This window comes from Acinonyx jubatus, chromosome B2, assembly GCF_027475565.1.
Source record: "Acinonyx jubatus isolate Ajub_Pintada_27869175 chromosome B2, VMU_Ajub_asm_v1.0, whole genome shotgun sequence".
Classification (NCBI taxonomy): Eukaryota; Metazoa; Chordata; class Mammalia; order Carnivora; family Felidae; genus Acinonyx; species Acinonyx jubatus.
Genome location: NC_069385.1, coordinates 140,737,631 through 140,759,873, shown reverse-complemented (window position 1 = coordinate 140,759,873; position 22,243 = coordinate 140,737,631). Strand labels below are relative to the sequence as shown.

The 22,243-nt window shown below is 47.1% G+C and overlaps 1 protein-coding gene and 1 long non-coding RNA gene across 4 annotated transcripts in view; both read right to left on the bottom strand.

Moving 5' to 3' along the window:
* E2F3 (E2F transcription factor 3) overlaps positions 1-22,243 on the bottom strand; it is a 76,851-nt gene that overhangs the window by 52,919 nt on the left and 1,689 nt on the right. The gene's annotated exons all lie outside the window — the stretch shown is intronic.
* On the bottom strand, positions 15,683-22,233 carry LOC128315707 (uncharacterized). The gene is made up of 2 exons (XR_008298768.1): positions 18,754-22,233; positions 15,683-17,462 (listed from the first exon to the last, which is right to left on the bottom strand). It is a non-coding gene; the product is annotated as an uncharacterized LOC128315707 (long non-coding RNA).

Genomic DNA, 22,243 nt, shown 5'->3' with positions numbered 1-22,243 from the left:
AGAGTTGGATGCTTAACCGACTGAGCCACCCAGGCGCCCCAAATTCTGTATTTTTAATGAGAACTTGGGTTGGGCTTTTTTTGTTTGTTTGTTTTGCTATTTTCCAAAGCTAATCTAATTCTTTTACAATCAGCCTGTCCCCATTATTGTAACTGGCCTCTGGGCTCTAAGATGAACCTACCAATGATGCAAACAGAGTTTAGATACTCTACACTCTCACTTAAGTTTCAGGTAAGGCCTGGAAGCCAAACCATAAAAAGGATTCTCTCTCCCGTCCAGTTTTCGCCTCCGGAATCGAGTTTTTAGGTCAAATACAGGGCACTTCTGTACATCAGGTAAGAGATTTCTAACTCGTATTCGAGCCACCTTCAGAGACCAAGGAATGTGACCGCAGAACAAAGTTTCTAAATTACCCTCAGAAATTTCTCTCTTTCCTTTTGGCAAACAGTCGCCTGAGATTTATTATTGAACACTTTTGTAAAGTCCAACATCCAAGATAAAGTTATGCAGGGAGATGCCAGACATGAGTGGTATTTCCTGGTATTTTCCAGTCCTCTGAGCCCTATCTTTAGGGTTGCCAGATTTAGCAAATAAAAATGCAGAACACTCAGCTGAATTGTAGTTTCAGACAAACAACAAATAGTTTTCATCATAAGTATATCTCAAATGATGCACGGGACATACTTACACTAAAAGCCTCTGTCGTTTATCTGAATTTGAAATTGAACTCGGCACCCTATGTTTTATGTGGCAGTCCTGCCCCTCTTAATATTCCAGAATGGAAAATTAGCAAAATTAGAATTTAAAAGTAGAATTTCTATTTAAAATATGAACTTCCTGTTTTAACTCTGATAAACTACGGCAGACCATTCAAAGCATGACTAGTCAGAACAAGCCGCTATTCTAACAGACAGGATTCTTTTAGAAGTGATGGCTCATGCTAACAACTAGGGTAGCTCAATATGGAAGAAATAAAAGTTCAAAAACAAAGGATTCAAGTTCCCCTAGAAATCAGGGGCTTAAGAACAAAAACTCATGTATTATTTGTATGAAAAAGAGCAATTTAAAAAAGTAAGAACATTTTTATTTGTATAGCCTGCCACTGTTTACTTAGTGCTCACAAAAATTAAATGTATCAACGGCACTGGGGATGGGGATGGGGGACACACGCGCAAAAAGCTGTTGAGAAGATTTCTGACTGGATCTGGAAGCTTCCTATACCTCAAGCTTTATGGAAGAACTAAACAATTTCCTCTCCAGTTTCCTCCTCCCCTTACGGTTTGAGAAAATGGTCCTGGAATTTTTAGGACTTTGCAATAATGGGAGGACAGCATCACCTGAGAGCATGGCTTCTAAACTTCAGCACGATGGACATTTTGGGCCCAGTAACTCTTGGTTGTGGGGGGGAGGGCGGGGAAGGGGGCGCTTTCCTGTTTGCTTAATTGCGTTCCCTGGCCTCTACCCGCTAGAGGCCAGGAGCATTTCCCTCCTTCCCTCTCTTCAGTTATAACAACCAAAAATGGGAGCAGAATTGTCCCCCATTGAGATCCCCTGGCCAAAGAGAACCTTTAGTGTCTCGGCTTTTTCTTTTCCTTGGCAATTGTACAGTCCTGAGTTCCAGCAATTTTTTAAAATACCAGTGCTGGGCTTAGAATAATGAAAGAGAGAGGGAGGGCGAGACAGGAAGAGAGAGAGAGAGAGAGAGAACTCCCAACAAAATCTGCACCGAAGCCATGCTGATCAAAATGGTCCTGAATATATGTAGAGTATAATTAAAAATAAATAGGTCTATCTATCATCTCTGTATACAGATAGTTGTTGTAGGCTAATACGAAGGAGATTTAGACCCGAGACCGGTCTTTAACCTGTCTCTCCAACTTGCTCCCCATACAGAGTAAGAGCTAACCCTTCTGATCACTTTCTGTGATCCACACATGCATTCCCATTCAGTCCCTCCATCTCAAGCCCGGGAGGTAGGTCGTTCATTGCCCCACGTTGGGGATGAGAGAACGGAGAGGTCCTGAAAAGTGAAATAACTTGCCCACGTTCCCAAAGCTCATGAGATTTTCAACCTAAGTAACTCCAAAGTCCAACCCCTTAACCACCTCTCTCAGCTTGGAGGGAAAAAGAAAGTCACTAAATGCCTCTGACCTTCATTCTGTTTCCTCACCTGGAAATGACATTTCTTAGTATTTCTCAGAACTGTTGCAAGAACCTGAAGGCGGTTTACTGGGCTGTGGGAGGGAAAGGACCAAAGTCCTGGCCACTGGTGAGCCATGATATTCAGCGACTTCTGGGCGAGTGTAACATTCACCTAAGGCTCACTGCGTTGGAGCGGGGGCCCAACTCAAAGGCCAGGAGAACCATGCCCTGAGTCTGAGATCTACTCACACTTGAAAATGAACTGGTGCCACTCACTTTGAAACAGCACTATCAAGAACGTCAGTGTAAATAGTAAACATCATAATTAACCCTTAGGACTTTGAGAAGTGGAGAAGTCAGAGACATCAAGTCTGGCAGGGGAGGGGTGTGGCGAGTGGTGGGAGGGAGGTGACTGGCACTCTGGGGCTCCCTCCTTGCACAAGCTCTGAGTCACCTCCAGGGGTGCTCCAAATGCACGGTGGCAGATGCGTCGCCACCTGGAGCAGCGAAGCCTCCCCGAGGCCCCCAAAGACGTAGGGGCCACGGTGCTGGGTGCCTGTGGCTTAGTGGACAAAATCACCGAAGGTCTGAGTACAAGGAGGCTATGAAGATCACTTGCATTTTGACAGATAGGGATCTGGAGCCTAGAGGTCAAAGAACTGACCTTGTCTAGCCAGGCTGTGACCTCTGCCAGATGTCAGGCGCCCTGAGTCTGACCACACAGCAAACCTGCCGTGGCCCAGGCCCTGGCTAAACCCTCCCTCCTGCACAGCCCCCCTGTTCCGGGTGAAGTATTCACCGCGCACTCTGGCCCTCACCTCCAGCACAGAGTCACGTTTGTCACCTGCCTGTTTTGCCGTACTTTCTGGACCAAATTATGCTTTGGAAACTTCTAAGAGAAAAAGGAGCAAATACAAAGTGTTTCGGTAACTCAGTCCATGAAGCCGAAATGAAACGTTTAATCTTTGGGTAACAAAGTCTCATCAGGGTAAGAAGTAGCTGTCGGAGCAAACCTAGGGAGGTTCTGGATTCCTTTTCTGTAAGAAATGTAATTAGTTTGCAGTTTGGGTCACTACGGCCTGGGGAGGGTGAACATCTCTCTAATTTATCACTGATGCAGAAACAGCCAATGCCGCACCTTATACAGAACTTTTAATTCTAAATCACTTCCAGACACCTGTTACCCCATTCTCCCCCAACATCACAGCAGAGAAGGCACAGTCGGGTGGTCTGGGGGCCAGAAGACCACAGACTATTCCAAGAGAAAAATGTCCCACCCACCGTTTCATGAAGCCACATTTAGATTCTGGGTCTAATTTCAACAGATATCAGCACAGCGGAGGTACAGTTACAGTGGACATATCATTTGTCAAGAATGGAAAAACCCAAGATGCCGGGGTCACGTTGTATTGAGGGGGGTGGGCGGGAAGGAAGAAGTGAAAATACGTTTTAAAGGAAATGTGGACAGAAACTGTTACCTGAGTGGGCAGAGTTGAAGCTTTCGCCCTGGGAGGGACAGAGAAACCAGGTCAGCCGAGGTGAAGCCACGGACAGGACACCACAGTTCCCAGCATGGCGGTCACCACCAGCGCTGCCCGGGCAGGCCCACCTGTGGCCACAGTCCCAGGGTGACCCTGGGTGGTGATCAGAGAGAGACACTGGCACAGGGAGGTCTGGGAAGGAGCACCAGCCATAACTGCAGATATAAGAAACAAGGCCGGGCGGCCTGTGCTATATAAATAATAAAATGATTATACATTTACCTCTCAATCTGGAAGGAAACCTTGCCAGCTTTCACAAAATTAAGACTGTAGTTTATGCAGTGCAAGAGGAGGCTTCTCTGATGAGGTGCCTTCTGTTTTTTAACATGAGGTCGGGCAATGCGGGTTGATTAAACAAATAAATGAACGATGAGGCACAATGACACATTTTTAGGAAGGCCCGTAAGATTTAGTGGTGATTTTTCCACGCTTACCACCCGTGATTGCTGAAGGAAAGGTAAATGAAGTGATTTGGGATATGAAAACAAACTTGACCTACCAATTGCCAATTTAATTACGTGTACATGAGACATTCACTAAGCATCTCATCATTTATATTCTGGAGTAGTATTTCAGTGCAGCTAGTCTGTTAGATGTCTTAAATTATAATTTCAAATGGACTCATTGTCACAGGCCTCTGGGTCCATTTTACACACGGAATCAATAGACTCCTACTAATAAACAGGATTACTTTTCTGAGGCTCCCGGTGGGCGCTCAGCTGGACGGGTGTTTGGGAGGCCGTTTCGAAGTTCTCCAAAGAAAATTACCTTCCTGATGTTCGCCCTCAAGAACAGGAGGCATCCGAGAGAAATCGAATCAAGGGGCAACTTCCCTGCAAAGGGAAGGCTTAGCCTGGCAGGTAGACGGATTCAGACACAGTTTTAAATGCTCCTCTCCAACCACGGGCTTCCAGACCCACCAAGACCTTTGTTCGTCCGCCAGAGAGCTAACACGTGTGCTGTGTTCGCACGTGTTCTACACAGCTAGAAGCTCCCAGTGTTGTAACTATGGCCTTTCCCGCCAGAACGCCCCAGAAGGTCCAGGGCTGCACTCCACACCGGTCCTGCTGCTGCTCCCAGAGCTGAGGGACGGCTAAACTTCTGGCCTAAGAAGCATCTGCTGAACCATTTCTTTCCCCTCTCCTTTGTATTCTACTCTGTGGTCCCACCTTGACCCACGTCCTAAATGGGAACAGATACCCTTAGCAAGGCTGAAATGTTCAACCCTTGCTGCCCCAAGATGTGAGTCCTCAGGAGAGCTCTTGTCAGTCCTTCCGTTTCACACAGTACCCGCTCTATAAATGCCACTGACCACCCGGCGGACATGGAGACACCTGATAACCCATCCCAGACAAAGGCCCTGGAAACACCTTGGGTGGAGGGGGGGGGACACCCTGCCTGGCTACCATCATGGTTAAAAAGGAGGCTGGGAATCACTTGGTCTGGACTCCTGCGTCTCTCACTGACCGTCTGGAAGTGTAGCCTGGGACAAACTGCGTGAGCACTGAACCTCACTTTTCTCATCTACAGACGGAGGGCTGCTGCGTCCAATGACACAATATATGTGAGACACTCACTGCCACTTCTGGTGTACAAAACCATCCAATAGGCGGACGGTACGTTTATTGCCCTAAATTCACAGTGGATGGGGAGACAGAGCCCCAGGCTGCAAAACTGCAAGAAAGTACAATGTTGAAAATTAATTTTAATGGAAGAAAAAAAAAAAAACACACCACAAGTATGAGAGGAGAGGGGGCAGGATCTTCCCTACATACAGCAAAACATACTATAAAGCTACCGTATTTAAAGCAGTGTGCTATTTTCTTAGAAGGAAACAAAGGTATCAGTGGAACGGAGTAGAAGGTCCAAAATGAAACCAACACAGATGCACGTGCATGTACACACACACATACACACACACACACTCTTTCATATGACTAAAGTGGCATTTCTTTTTTTCTCTTTTTTTTTTTTAATAACTAATCTCTACTACCAGTGTAGGGCTTGAGCTCACGACTAGATCAAGAGTCTCATGCTGTACCGACTGAGCCAGCCAGGTGCCCCAAGAGTGGCATTTCAAAATCATAAGAGTCTTGAGAATGGCTGAGCCATTCAACAGAGTGCCCTAGTATAACTGGCTATGCATCTAGGAAAAATATAAAGTTAGATCTGTAACACACACACACACACACACACACACACACACACACACACCTTTCCAAGGAGACTAAGAAAGATCAAAATAATAAAATTATTAAATCAGGAGAAGAAAATACAGAGTATTGTTATTTTTTTTTAATGTTTATTCATTGTTGAGAAAGAGAGAGAGACAGAGCACGAGCAGGGGAGGGGCAGAGAGAGAGGGAGACACAGGATCCAAAGCAGGTTCCAGGCCCCAAGCTGTCAGCACAGAGCCCAACGTGGGGCTTGAACTCTGGAGCCGTGAGATCATGACCTGAGCTGAAGTCAGATGCTTAGGCTCCCCCAAATACATAGTATTGTTATAATTTAGGGATTAGGAAAGACCCTCCCAAAACAAGCCACCAACTTCATAAACTATTAAGATTGTAGTTTTATATATTAAAAAATGGGGGCGCCTGGGTGGCTCAGTCGGTTAAGTGTCTGCATCTTGGTTTTGGCTCAGGTCATGATCTCCTGGTCCTGAGACAGAGCCCCAAGTGGGGCTCTTTGCTGACTGGGTGGAGCCTGCTTGGGATCCTCTCTCCCTCTTTGCCCCTCCCCCACTCACAGTGTCTCAGTCTCTCAAAATAAACTTAAAAAAAAAAAAAGAGCAAAACTTTGGTAGAGAGAAATATTTCATAGATAAAATTAATAGAAAAATGACAGAGGGGGGAAAAAGTATTTACTATGCACACACATGCATGCACACACCAGAGAAAGTCCAATATCTGAAACTCATTAAAAGTACCAATAATTCAATAGGAAAGTTATAAATAGCCTTGTAAACAAAAACGGTAGAGGATTCAGAGGCAATTCACAGAGATACAAGTCGGGTCAGAGATGTTTACATTTATGTGTGTAAAATGAGGACAGTAATCGTACCAAATTCAGAGGGATGTTGAAGTTTAAAATCAGTAAATTCCATGCGAAGTGCTTGAAACAATCCTGGCACATAAATACACTGAATAAATATTAGTCAGTAGCAGTAACAGTAGCAGCAGTGATGGTAGGAACAAGGACCAAGAAAAACACAAACTAAAAATCAGAGATCATCATCTAGCATCACTAGCAAAGCCATAAAAGGACGTATGTTATCCAATACTGGAAAGAGTACAGGAAACCAGGCATCCGCTCCGCCCTGGCAGTGGGGACATGGGGACAGGACTGGCTCGGCCTGTCTGGAGGGCGATCTGGCCTCATCTACCTGCATTTTCCTCCCTGTGCCCTGTGACAGGCATTCAATATATAGAAATGTCACCTATGGAAAGACGCAGGTGTACAAAAACATGTATAAGGACAGTTAAAATTAGAAATAACCGAAACCACAATGGCATGGGGAGAGCTAACTATAGGAGAGCTAACTATATTCTGACAAATCCATATAATGGGCAGAGTGCAGCCACGACAGAATGAAGACCAGGGTGGAAATGCGTCCAATGGCTTGCTAAGCACAAACTGCAAGCCACAATTTGCACCTTCATATAAAACATGTATTTGCAAATTAACAAAAAAGGGAAAGTCCAAGCTGTTATTGTGGTTACGTCTAGGAAGGGAAACAGGACTAGGTGGGAGGACCAAGTATTTTAAACTTTACTCCACTGACGGTCTTTGATTTCTTTAAATAAGCAAGCATGTACTAAAAACAAGTATTTTCTTAACAACAACAAAAACGGTAGGGGCGCCTGGGTGGCTAAGGTGGTTAAGCATCTGATTCTTGCTTTTGGCTCAGCTCACGATCTCACGGTTCATGGGTTCGAGCCCCGAGTCAGGCTCTGTGCTGACAGCTCGGAGCCTGGCGTTTGCTTCGGATTCTGTGTCTCCCTCTCTCTCGGCCTCTCCCCTGCTCACACTCTTTCTCAAAAATAAACAAACATCAAAAAGAAAATTTTTTTTGAATAAAAAAAAAGGCAACGAAGTCACTGTTTCTTAACAGTCCTCAGTGGGCACCTGAGTAGATGACAGTGTCCACGGTGCCCCTTCAACAGCCAGCAGAAGCCCCACCTCTGCAGGTATGCTCCAGAGAGGAGCTATTACAGCTGGACACTAACAGAATCGTTCAACTTGAACCTGGCTCCACTCATAACCTGCCGATCTGATTGGGAATGGAAGGCAACAGCAGTATCTGTAACTGTGAGTTACACTTCTTGGGGTGTATTCAGAAGTTCGCATCCTGGTTCGGCAATCTTCAGAACCCTTACACAACACGAAAAAGTCCCCCAGAGCAACAGATCCGGGTTCCTAATCACACCAAGTTGGGGCCAACATGTATTCCTACGGAGATCTCTTCTCTTAGGTGCACAAATAGAAGGAGACCTACCTTACCTCAAAAGGGCAGCCAACGGGCTGACCATTTCAACACCATTAGTCCTGTATTAACAGCAAAAGGTGAAGCAAGACCCAAAAGAGCTCTTCACGTGGCCACTTGTTATGGTCAAATGGGACAATGTGTGTCTAGATCCATTTAAAAAAAATATTTATAAAATTCAACTACGGTACACAGACGGCATGGCTCTTTTCTAACTTCTTTTACTCCGTAAGGCAAGACGGGAGGACCACACCCAGAGCTAGTTTGGGGAAGGATGGCAGTAGCTGAGTCATGCTAGACCTTCAGAGGTGGCGGACGTTTTAAGGGCCACACCTTGGCCACACTTGTGACACAGAGCAGCAAACGTCAGACGGAAGTCATGGGCTTAGAAAGGCTGACCCTCACACTCTTCAGCAAAGCAGGAAGCAAGAAATGAGTACCGCCTGCCTCATTTTCTCGACCTCTGTAATATCATCAACCGCAAATGGTTAACTGTCACTGTCACCAGAAGTTGTTTTGGCTGAAGGTGGACGGAAAGGGGGTGGAGTTGCCCACCAGACAGCTAGAGAGACGCTTTTAGAAGAACCACCAAGACGAACCTGGGCCATAATAAAGCCACATAATCTTCCACCTGCATTTCAGGACACAGCCCTTCCATCACAAGAAACTATCGTTCCGTCCCAAACACTCCTTTTAACATGGTAGTAGTTAATTAGGTTGCTTAGGAGCAGACCAGGGTTTGGGCTGGTGCAGAAGTGAAAAATTTCTGCCATTCTGATTAGGGTCTTTTTTTTTTTTTTTTTCATTCCCCTTCACGGAAAAAAAGAATCAGGTTAACACCTTTTTTTCCCCCTAGTTTCTAAGTGTAATTACACTTGTAAATAAAAGTCATAACTAATCAGAATTTCTGATTCCGTGATTTTGATTATAATTTATACGATGGTTCTTCATACTCATTCAAACTGTGGGTAGTCACGAGCTTTTCGCACAAAGAAGTGTGGTATCTGTTTAAGGCCTTTATTGGGGCTAGGGGACAGGAACCACATGGACAGTGACCGAGTGGCTGGCCACTCTGTGCCCAGCTCCAGGCTGGACGCTTTCCCGTGGTCTCTCATTTCATCTGCTACTCACAATATCTTTAAATACCCAAATTACCAGACATGTGAGGAGACTGACCATTTCACTTCCAGAGAAGTCTTGTACATCTGGCTGGCAATTTGGTTATAAAGATTTTTAATGGTGCTAGATAAGAGGACCATAAGAGAGAAGGAATTAAAAGGAGGAAAATATTTGTCAGGCAAACATGTCAACAGTCTCTGGAGAAAAGGGAGGGAAGCAGTTTCCCTGTTTGCTAGATGATGAAAAGCCCAAAGAAGGCTAAGAATTTCTGTTACCGAGTTCTGGGCTTTGGCGTGCAGGATCCTCCCGGAGTCCTCTGGTTTCAGGGAGGGACGCCAGGCCCAGGAAGGGATCAAGGGGTTCTGCCAGCTGTGAACTGTCTTGATACACCCAAGACTATCGCTTATAAGCTCTGTTACTAGAATTGCGCTTCTAGAAGCAACACTGCAGCACAGCTAAGGCCTTAGCTTTCCCCCAGCCCTTTTACGCTGAGAGGGATCTTTTCTCAAACAGTGCCTCTCAAACTTGGTGCACCAGAATGACCTGGGGGTAGGGGCTGTTTAACCTACTACTGCTGCTCCCCTCCCCTCCCCACACCCCCCCAGAGTTTCTGACTCTTTGGGTCTTGGGGGTGACTGGAAACCCTGCATTTCTAACATGCTCCCGAGTGCTGCTGCTGGTCTGGGACCACGTACTGAAGAACCACTATTCTAAGAGACCAGACCAGAACCCATCGAAGATAAGACAAGGCTGCATTTTTTTATGTGGCAAAATCTTTATCAATTGCGACCTGAGCCACACAAAGGCAGGGAATTTTGTCCGTTGCTGGGTGCCCGGCGTCTGCAACGGGGGCTGGCACGTACCTGGTGTGCTGTACGTATCTACTAGGTACGTCAACTGAATCCGGAGGCTCCGTGGTGGAAACTGGCCCACGTGGGTGGGAGTGGGCAAGAGAGAGTAGTTGCATTTGCACCAGGCTGCTAACAGTTTTTTTTTTCTTTTTCATGGTCACAACAGAATACATTTTTAAGTATTTCACAACCAGATCTTTGGGAGGGGGGAAAAAAAAGCCTTAATTTTTTGCATGTGCCATTTTCCTTGGTGTAAATTCTTCCACCAAGGTCGATTACAAGCTACCATCCTGGCATCACTGATTGCAGACTTAGGGAGAGAGGAGCACAGGTGGTTCTTGTGAGCAGGTGGAAGGTCTCCACACACCCCCGGGTGCAGCTAAATGTTGGGAGTCCACACCAGGGCTGCCCAGCTGCCCTCCTCATGGCATATTCAGGTCTTTCTGGTCCTGCAGCCGAACACTGCTTTATTTTAAAAATGACTTTTCTTAAACGTTTATTTTTGAGAGACAGCGTGAGCAAGAGAGGGCCAGAGAGAGAGGGAGACACAGAATCTGAAGCAGGCTCCAGGCTCTGAGATGTCAGTACAGTGCCCGACGCGGGGCTCGAACTCACAGATCGTGAGATCACGACCTGAGCTGGTTGGATGCTTAACCATCTGAGTCACCCAGGCGCCCTGTCAACACTTCTTTAGAATCCAAGGTAAATGACCCACATATTCCTTCCGAAGCATCTAATTCTGAACATTCAAAACTCAGATTTTCCATGTTTTAGTACATGGGTGTGAATGGAAGTCTAAACTACAGTATTAATTCTGCATCCATTTTCTTTAGGTTAGTAGAAAGGAACAAATTGTGGCACTTCAAAAGGAGGTAGAACTGATTTATTTCTGTTATCTGCTTCTGTGTGTACCACAGTTAATATCGTCACTTGCAAACGATAATAAACATGGTGCAAAAAAATTTTTTTCCCTTAATTTATAAATTCAATCTAGTCTTCAACAATATATAAATTTACTGGTTGACTGGTGTATTTCAAAATGTTTGGAATGCACAATTACTACATATGATGAATAACGTTTATTATGCATTTCTTCTCTTACCGAGTATTTCGTACAAAGTAATGCTTCTCAGTTGAATTTGATTCATTTCTGCTAGTTTCTTAATAATACACTAACAGATGTTTCTTCAATCTCCACAGACGATTGCCATTATTTTTCTAAAAATTTTCACCTTTTTAATTTGTTTTTTGACATATACATTTACGATTATTTTCTCCTGTGCATTTGTCGTTATTTTTCTTTTTAACGGAAGTGTCGTTGACACGTATGATGTTAGTTTCAGGTGTACAACATAGTGATTCAACAATGATACACCTTACGAAATGCTCACCACAGTAAGTGAGGTGACCATCTGTCACCATATGAAGTGACTACAATATTATTGACTACATTCCCGGTGACTGACTTGTCTTATAACTGGAAACTTGTACCTCTTAACCCACTTCACCTGATTTGCTAAGAGCTGATGTGCGCTGGAAGGCAAGCTCTACTTAACAATGAAGGTACCACTCGCGACAGTCAGATAGGCAACGACAGCAAACACTTCAGGGTTTAGCGCGTTTAGCACTTCACACACATTATGGCATTCAACCTTCCCAGGGACTGAGGTAGGAACCCCAATTCCGGTGAGGGAAACGGGGGCCGGGGGGGGGAGGGCAGTGGTGTGCCCAAATCATCAAAGTACGACGTGGTCCCGCTGGGATCAACAACCATGCCGAGAAGTAGGTCCTGAGCAGGTCTGTCTTAATCACCCAGGTAAGTAAATGATAAATGCCAACACTTCCTAGGCCTTCCCTGAACTGCAGACTTTGATCCTTTCTTCTCCAAGTGACAGGGAAGCTTCGAGTGGCCGATTCACAGCATGCCCGACCATAAACCAGACAGAGCTTCACCAGGCTGTGCACAGCACGTTTTCTCTGTATCATCGACCAAGAGGGTGAGCACAGCTCCGGGGTTCCACCGGGGGTTAGGCATGCCAAAATTAAAGTCCAGCTACGAGAAACCATGTGCTTTGAAAATCTCTACTGTTATTCCAAAATGTTAATGTACACTTTATATAGAAGACGCATCTCCGTGATTCCCCGTTTCTGCTCTTTCTTCAAGGTCTGGTACACTAGTCCACAACGGGGGTGGGGGTCAATTCTGCCCCCAGGAGCCATGTGGCAATGTCCAGAGGCAACCTTGATAGTCTTTTTTTTTTTTTTTAATCTCTATTTATTTTTGAGAGAGAGACAGAGTATGAGCCAGGGAGGAAAAGAATAAGAGAGGGAGTCTTTCCTCCAGAGGAGTACTCAAAGACTGATTTTTAAAGGCTAATGTGCGAGAGCCTAAGAAAATTCAAGTTTTGTTGCTGTTGTTGTTGCTTTGGTTTTTGTAACCGGCAAAATCAGAGAGCCTAGGAAATCACGGTCCAAACAGCCATCTTAGTTCAAGACGGAATTATGTGACCTTTCTTTATGCACAGTACTCTCACTCTCTAGCTGGCTCTGGGCTCTGACAGGTTGCAAACTGTTGGCTTTCTCGAAGCAGCCAGAAGCCAGGCCCGGACCTGGTAAAGCATGTAATAAATAACATCTGATGGCTCGTCTCTGCGAGCCCTGGCAGTATCGATCCCCCCAAATCAACCTGATGGATCTGTCTCGTTTTCATATTGCACAGCGAGAAGTGAAAACAACACAAAGGTTTTTGTGGCACCACATTAATTTTTTTTTTTTTTTTGAAGTTAGAGAGACCAGTTCTTGGTTCGCCATCGTTCATCAAGCCTTGCACTATGACCTCTCTGCCAAAGCCACGTTTCCAGTGCGCGGCCCTCGCCTCCTGGAGGGCTGGACGGCCTCCGGCGTCACTCACAACCAACTCCTACCAAATAACCGTCTCACCGAGGCCGCGCTCCGCCGCAGCCGTCCCGGCAGCCCCAGGACTGAAACCCCCGGACAGTCTGAAGTCTTCCTTCTTTTCTCAGCCCGTCCCTCACTTCCGTGCTGCCTTTCCACACGCTCACCGCTGCTGTCCCGCTTCCCGGCTCGTTCAACCTACGGCGCCCAGAGCCTAGAGGGTGTGACCCGGTTCCCTTCCCGGGAAGATTTCTTGGCTTTCTGTCCCCTCGGTAACCTGCTCCCTGCAGGCCTCGGCCCCACAGAGCGAAAAGCCTTCCTCCCGCCGGGCAGAGTATCTCCCTGGAGGGCGGGGCGCCCCGCGTATCAAATCGCGCCGTTCCCGCCAGTGCTGGGGCCTGGCGTGCGGCATTAGCCCCCACTCGGCGCTCCCGACCGAGGTCCTCCGGCCTGACCTCCGGCCTCCGGAGCCCCCTCACGCTTCCCCCGCTTTGCGCCGTGGGTGACCGACCCATCTTCAGGGACATAGGGACGCCGGAAGGGGGCGGGCGTCGGGTACCAGTGCACCTGCCCCACTTCCCCGGGGCCTCCGGGCTAGTCCCTCCGACCGAGACACGAGTGGAGGCCAGCCTCACGCCAGCGCGCGGATTCTGCGGCCGGCTCCAGCTCGGAGAACCGTGCTTCCCGACCTACGGCGGTGTGTTTGCCCAACGTCCCGGGAGATCAGATCTCGGTATTTCTCTCACTGAAGAGGGTAGAGGTAGCGCGTGGAATGAGTGCCACGGGCCATTCTTATTATCAGGGAAGCTCGGGAAACACTGGGTTCTTTCTTTGTGCCGGGTGCCTTGAGTCTCTACTGGAGAATGAATACAGCGTCAGAGACCACGGAGGAGAACATCCAGGAATGAGCGGAGACTTTGTAGCCAGGTTTGGGTGGCCCCACTCATCAGGGGGGCCCTGAGCCAGCCCCCTAACCCCTGGCTGCCGAGTCCTTCCCACGTCAACAAGCATGATGATAATGCCCACTTCATAGGTTGTTATGCGGATAGTGGGCTAATGTGCGTGAAGCACTCAATTTGGTGCCCTCCATACACGCGGGCACTCGATAAACATTAGCTATTATTATCCCATAGACCAGAGACTGCTGAGTGGTAGCCCTTAAGCCAAATCTGTCCTAGAGACCTATTTTGTTTGGCTTGCACATTTTCCTTTTTAATCGAGCCAACATTTTAAAACTGGTAGATTTCTGGCATTTTAAGGTTGAAGGACGGGCAGCAGGCAGGGCCTGCCTTACCCTCTGGCAGACCTCGCCCAGGGCTGGGTCCCACGGCCCCCTCTTGATAGGGCGTTTCTTCTTTGTTCAAGCAAAGCCCGCACATCACGATCCCCACCCCACTACCCCGCAGGGAACTCCCTGCCTGACCCTCGTACCAAGGCCAATCTCTATTCTCGACCAATTCTACCAACATATCCAACGTTAGGTTCTATTCTTCAGTCCAAACGGCCTGTCTGTGACCTGTCTTCTACTCCCTACCTCTGCCTTGGGATGCTTCCCTAGCCCTGAACAATCTCCTCAATCTTCTGTCTGCACCTAGCACCGGGGCTCCACCTGAGAATGCACAGGAGAACGATCTGGGACACATACCCATGTGGGGATCCCACCCCCACAGGTTCTAATTAATCTGGGCGGAGCCTTAGTTTGGGTTTTTCTGGGGAAATGCCCAGATGATTCAGGTGTGCACCCTCGTGTGCCCCGAGCCTGCTGACCACGGGAGCCAGGCCTCCCCGCTCTCACGGCCGGCGGGCTCGTCCTCTTCTGCACCGCACAACCGAGGACTAGAAGAGTCTTGTTTTCGCTCCTGACTCCTGTTTAGTCTTGCTTGCGAATCACCTTGTGTTTAAAGCCTGTCTCCCCACACAGGCTGTAAACTCACGAGTGGGCGGGTCACACCTCACACTTCGTTTGCATCCCCAACCGGACCCGGGGCCGGCACACTGCGGGTGTCTTAACGAACGCGCGCCTCTCAAGTATCGGAGTCTCCGGGGTCGAAGGCACTGCGGGGACGTACATGATGAAAACACCACCGACCGACCGAGACCGACTTCTGGGAGCTCGCAGGTTTGGAGGAGGGAGTCAAGGGCACCGACGATGGGGCTACAGGGAGGTGCACTTGATAGGCCGGTGAGGAGGGCGGCAAGAGAGGCCAGGCGGAGTGGGAGGAGAAAGAGCCCATGAGCAAGTGAATGCATCAGAGGGACACCTGCAGCCTCTCACGTGCCAGGTCAGACCCGAGCTGGGAGGAAGGGAAGGCAGAACGGGAAAGGCGAGGTTTCACCGTACCTCGAACGAGGTGGTAATTAATTGAGTACGTCACGGGAGCAGCCAGCGAAGGCTGCAATTCTGGCATCCTTCTAGAAGCCAGGCAGAGGGAGAGGTGAGGGATGAGAGGGAAGAAGAGACCTAACACAAAAATCGAGGGTCGAGAGGAAGCTGAGAAGGGGAAACGGAGGCCCAGAGGCCGGTTCCCTGACTCTGGAGAGCAACACAGCCCTCCCCTCCTACCCCCTACACTGGGGCCTCGCGCCGCCCAGGCACCCCAATTTCTGCCGTTCAATCTTAAGCCGTGGTTTACTGTGCAAAAGTGAAATCATGTTAACAGTACAACTTTATTAACACATTTAATCACAGAAATAAAGATTTTAGTCACGATGCTGTTACTACTGCTAGTTCTATTGTAATAAGGAGCTTATTTTTCTGTTCCTTCTCCCAAGTCAGTGCACAGCTTATAAAGAGCCACAGATCCAAACAGCTACGTCAGGAGAAAGCAGCCCCGTGCCTCACCCCTCCTGCCCATCGCCGCCATCTGTGGAGGTGGAATTGGGTTTAAACGAACACAGGCTGGTGGTCCATCTTCCAACCCCAGGAGGTAGGTGCTACGATCTTCCCATTTTACAGGTGAGGACATTAAGACACAGAGCAAGTGGTAAGCCCCAGGCCACACAGCCGGCAGGTGGAACCACAATTAGAACTCAGGCACTCTGGCTCCAGACTCCATCGTCCGACCCTTCACTTTTCATCTTTTAGGTGAGGGTGAGGTCTTGTACGCATGGGCCCCCCTCTCTCCCAAGGCCTGCCAGACCCAGAAGGGCTCAAAAGGGATGGTGTTTGGGGCCATGGCGCTACAGCTCTGGTTTTCTATCTCTAGAGCCTTGGAGTAGAAATGGCAGAGGGCAAAGGAGGGGTGAGCCCAAAAGGCTAGGAGTTCACTCCGGTGTTGGGAGCCACAGCATTTGGGGTCATGAAAACCAGAGCGTGGAGAAGCCCTTCTCAGCAAGTTCGGGCAGGAGCATGCCGGAGGAGCCAAAAGGATCTCCAGGGGAGCCAGGCAGGAGGAGCTGGCCGGGAGGACCAAGGGCATTCAGCTTCTTGCTCCCTGAAAGACGGGCTCCATTTACCAAAACATTCTTCTGGGAAAAGGAGTCTCACTGATGACAACTGCCAGCATCGTGCTGCCTCCTGCTCGCTGGCTGGGAGACCATCTCTATCCCCGGCCCCTCTCTGTTTTGGGGATTACAGACAGGCCACAGATCCGAGCCCCTAACGAGTGGAGGAACCACAGCCACCTCAGATTATGTTTCACTTTTAGGCTTCAGGGCTTGAAGGGATTCTATTTTTAAGCTTTCTCGGTTCCACGCGTAAAAGAAGACATTTTAATGAAATTAGTTCTGGGTTTTAGGGGACGGTGGCTTCCTCTGCCAAGAATTAACAGGCCAGTCACTTTGTTAAACCAGAAGTCTTGCTGCAGGAAGAGCATCTAATCCAGCGTCACCGGCCAAGTACCTGGGGACCTGTGAAAGCCACTCCAAGCCACTGAGGGTGTGGATGGCCCAGGATAGAACTTCCAGTACCAGAGCTCCACGGTGTGCCCCTGTCCTGAACAAAGTTTCAGAAATCCTTTTAGGTTCTATTCTCTGTAAAGTCCATCTTTCACCTTTTAAGTGCCAGAAAATGTCACGTACACAGAGAACAAACTTGTAAATAACAAAACGTTAAAAATATTGTTTTATATAAGCCAGTCACCCCTTCCATTAAAAAAAAAATTTAAAAAAAATTCCCCTTCATTTGACATCTAAAATAGCTTTGCTTATCCTGAATCTTTAGAATGGGTTGTTACTCCAAGACCCACTGTTCAAAAGACACTTCCATGGGTGCCCATTAAAAAAAAAAAATGTCACCACTCCTAAAAGGGAGTTTTCTACACATCCCAATTTCCCCATCTAGAGCACATGAGACGCGGTTAACTTTCTCTTGGTGAATGAGGCTTCCTCTAAGAATTCAAAGTCTCCAGTTTCAGTCCTGGCTTTGCCATTAGCTAGCTTGTGACCTTGGGAAAGTAACTGAACTCCGCTGGGGCTTAATTTCTTCACCTGCAAAACGAAGCAGATTGGGTCAGACAGCTCTCAGCGTTATGACTCACACCAAGACCTCAGGAGTTGTCAGTTGTTGCCTATGCTAACCTAAAGCATTATTCTTAGAGACTGTCAAGTTATAAGAATATTGCCTAGACCCTACAGATAGCCCCAGACAGCTGGGCGACAGCAACAGAAAGCAGACTGAAGTAGAGTATAGTTGACCCTTGAACGCAGGTTTGAACTACACGGGTCCACTTGTATGAGGGATTTTTTTTTTTTTTTCTTCTTCTTCTTCTTTTTCTTTTTTTACAGTACTCTTAAGTGTATTTTCTCTTCCTTGTGATTTTCTTAATAACATTTTCTGTTCTCTGGCTTACTTTATTGTAACACTGTGAACAACATGTATGCAAAAGATGTGTTAACTGTGTTATTTCTGGTCAACAGTAGGCCACTGGTAGTTAAGTTTTTGGGGAGTCAAGAGCTCTACTCAGATTTTTTACTCTGTGTGTGTGTGTGCGTGCGTGTGTGTGTAAGCTGTTCAAGGGTCAACTTTTCTTCTTTTTATCCTCTCCTCGTTCCATCAGCTGTCAATTCTCCCATCACCCTCCAGCTGACATAAACCCCTGCCTTAGTTTACAAATCTAAGTAATAGCTTCTTGCTTTGCTCAGGTTCCCCAGCAAAGCACAGCGCACGGGCCTCATGATAAAATCTGGCAACCAATGGGTGTTATCTCTTCTTGTTCAAAGCGGTCTTGTAGATGACTGTGGCCGCCATGGCCCCAAGACTGCCCCCCCGTTAGGGCTCGGGGAAGACTGAGAATGCAATCTTGTAACCTGTACATTCTTCTAGTTCTAAAAACACACTGCTTTGTGGGGGGAGGGGGGAGGGAGGGAAGTGTTTGAAGCGAAAGTGACAACAGAAAATAAACCAATTTCCTTCTTATTGGAGCATACCTTTGTGCACTATCCCTCTGTATTCCCCCCCCCCCCCCCGCCGCCACGAGCTTCCCGTCCCCATCTCTGCTGCTGCTTTTCCAAGCCCTTCTGTTGTGTAACTTTTCTTGGTGTTAAGATACATTTTCCAAGTCACTCTTTGAAGCCAACGAGAGGATCAGAGCAGGAGGAAGGAGATACCGTTAGTGGTTTCCTATATTTACTGCTTTCCCAGTTATTGTCCCTTCCTGGTCCCATGAAAAATGATTAGTAGAAAAAAAGGCTTCTTAGCAGTTGTAACTATGGTCCCTACAACACAATTTTTAAGCTGAGAACAAGCATGAAAATATGCATTAAACCGCATACTTCGTACCTCAAAGAATTCAGGAAAAGTTCCTTTTTAAAAACTGAATGGAAACAGAGAATCTGATTAAGAACCGAAATCTACTTCTGTGCTGTGCACGCTTTGGGGGTGATTTCGCGGGCACCGACACGGGACTGGATATCATGAGCACGAGCCAGTGTTGGTTTTCACTCCTCCTGGTTTCAAAACATTGGTGGGGAAATAGGTGGTTCAAAAAGGAATGGGAGCTGGTTGGCCCGGCCAAGTGGAAGACAAGGAAATCCCATGAAATCAGAAAAACAGCCAGAAAATGAACGCAGACTATCTGAAGCTTTGCCAAATGGATCCCAGTCCTGTGGAAAGGGGTTAAAGGGGTGGGTGGTAGATCTCTAGGGAGGCAATAAAGACAGAAAAGTTAAAAGGAAACTACTGCATCAGACCTCTGAAAAACAAGAATAAAAGCAACTTTCCCCTCACAGCCTCTAAATCTGCAGGTGCTGCTTTTTATTCAGGTCTAAGCTTTGAGCATTATTTTGTTTTCAAGGCAGCTTTACACAGAGCAGCATTAATCCCCGAATCTACTCTTCCAAGGTGACGACTTCTAGAAAAACAACAACGACGACAAAAAATCCTTCCCTGTTTGCAAGCTTGGGTTCCTTAGCTCACAGGGCCACAGTTGAGGGTGCTTTGTCTCAGAGGATGATTAGAGTGGTGCCCTTGGTACTGATTATAGTGGAGCTATTTGCACTGCCCGCGTCTGGGCACCGCATTATATTAAAACTTCCATTTTGGGGTATGTAGCGACTAAAAATCCTCTCCTAGTTTAAACTTGGCATCAATCATGTATCTCAGCAGAAGCAAGATTATTGAGTATAGAACCACAGGAACCCAGCATTTTTCTTTTATACTTGCACAGGAAGAAAACCAGTCCCGGCTATATACATGGTCTATGTTTCCTCCATTCTTACACAGAAATTTCAAGCATGTGGGTTCTTTCCCAAAGTGTAATCAGCAGGCTGCTGTGACTGGATTAAATTAAATCAGATGTGAAAGGCCACTGTCTCTTGCATTAATATATCCCAAATTTTCTAGGCCTGGGATGAAATAATTTCATCCACAAGGGAGAAAATGATGAAGTCCTTTCTGCTCCAGAAAATAGCTCCTCTATGGTTCTCTACAGTTCTTCCATTTCCAACAGTTCACCATCTGAACACGAATTTACCTAGAGCGTGCCTCTGACCTGGTGACGACGGACAGTTCAGTCCTACAAACGCCACCAAACACAGACTGCACCCAAAAGTTAGCAGGTCCGTGGCGTCATGGGAGGAGCGGAGCCCAGGCAAAAAAAAAGTGGGGATGAGTCGATCTAAATTTATCACAACCCAAGGCACAAGATCATGCTCAGGCAGTTCAACACCATCTCTAAATATTCCTGTCCTACTGACATGCCCCCGTTTTACCCATTGCTGGGACAGCCATGTTTTGTGGATTGAAAAACCCAGACTAATTGGGTATAAGGAATGACATATCCCTTTAGAAAACTCGTAACCGTTTTACTCATACATGTAAACAAAGGAGGGCTGTACACGAGGTCCCATACAATTGCTCTAAGTTATAAAAGAAGTAACATTTCTGGATCGTAGTTTTATTGGGCATCTATACTATTCGCCAGGCACTGTGCTAAGCGTTTTACACGGATTCTCATATTTAACCCTTCAAAAAAACCTTAACGGCAATATTGCTGTTGTTCCTATTTTACAAAAGAGGAAAACTGTTTTGAGAAATTAAGTTATTTGCCTAAGAGCACGAAACCTGTAAATGATAAGAGACGACTTGGCCAGTAAGGTAGTACTCCTATTTTCTTCCCCAAAAGGTGAGGATCTGCTCCCGTTAAGTTCTTAGATGTTCTTGAGAACTAGAACCAGCTGGGCCTGCAACTCTGGCCTCCCGAACAGAATTCTCAACCTCTTCTTGGACACAAAGTGTTTAAATGGTCTCTTTGCTCAGCCAATCACTCAGCCATCCCCATGCTGTCATTCCCGGTTTAGGGAAAGAAGATCAACAAAATTTCAAGACTGGAATCACAGTCTAATACAATTTTGATAAGAAGCAAATCACACTTCACGTTCAATGCTCATGACTTTGGAATAATAATCTCATGGCAAAAAAGATAAAGTTTTGAAAGAACTTGGAAGCCAGTGAGGATAATTTTTACACTTTAAATACAATGAAGTCCAGGGAAGTTTGGCTAGACAAGTTTTGGAGGCTCCAAGAGCAGGCTAAGAGTCAAAAAAAAAAAAAACAAAAAAAAAACAAAAACAAAACACCAGCAATCTGGTGGTGGTCTCATAACTTCCCATTGTCAAAAGTACTCTCCCATAAGTCTGAATCCAATGCAAGAATTATGTCAATAGCTGGTTGTTTCCGGTTAAGTTTATGATATAGTAACACGACTGTGTAAGGGGCCAATATGCTTAAAATATATCCAAACATGTTTAGGTCAGGTCAAGTAACAGTATTTAACGCCAAAAGCATGGAATATTCTTGTGACTGAGATCCAGCATACTGGGTACAGTGTGTCTAAGTAGGTACTGAACTCTATCTCCCCCCTGCTGGCAGACCCTTGTCACTAAAAACCAGGAGCTTCTTTGAGACTATCACACATCCTCAGCAAGTATCTCTGGGGCTGGAAAGCAGTTAAGACCCAGCCATGGGAGATACTGGAAAGAGTATGGGAATAAGAAATTTTCGTTATTTCAAGACCCGTCTCATTTCCCCAAGTGCTGCCTATGTGCTGACTTTCTTAAAGACCCCTGTAAAATCTTGATTCTCCAAAAAACAAACCCATTTGGAACTGACACAAGGTGAGGTCAACGACTGGTATTTATCAACCATTTATCTGACTCTCGTTGGTTGCCAGCCTCGTGGGGGCCAAGCCTCACCACGAGGGTGAAGACAGGAGCCATGGAGGAAGGGAATGAAGGAGAAAAAGGAGAAAGGGGAGAGACCTCCGGGCCACACTTCTTTCGAGTATCAACAAAAAGAGAAGCCGCATACTGACCTAAATCATCTCTCAAAGGCGCTTTATAAATTACAGGGACAAAGGGAGGGGGTGGCGGGTGGCCTGGGAATCCTACAGACACCCTACCCTCTGACCCGCCCCCCTCCCCCTCCAGCACAAGGGAAGAAGACAGAAAACAGAGCTCAACTCGGCCATTGGCGAGAAGCCCCCCCCCCCTCCGGTTTTCAATCGCCCATCCATCGGCCCCCTAGAAAAAGATACATGTAAACACCATACCCACCCCCCGGGGCGGACACTCCCGGCCCGAGGTTCCTAGAACCGGAGGCCGGGGCATTTACTTACTTAGATTTTTCTTGCTTACTCATTTCCCTCAAGCACCCAACCCCCCGTTCCCACTCCAAAACCCCGCTCAACCGCCTACCCCCACGGCTCCAGCCCCTAACAGAATCCGGTGCCCCCCGCGGCGGCGGCAGCCCCCGAGCCGTCCCGGTCACTAAC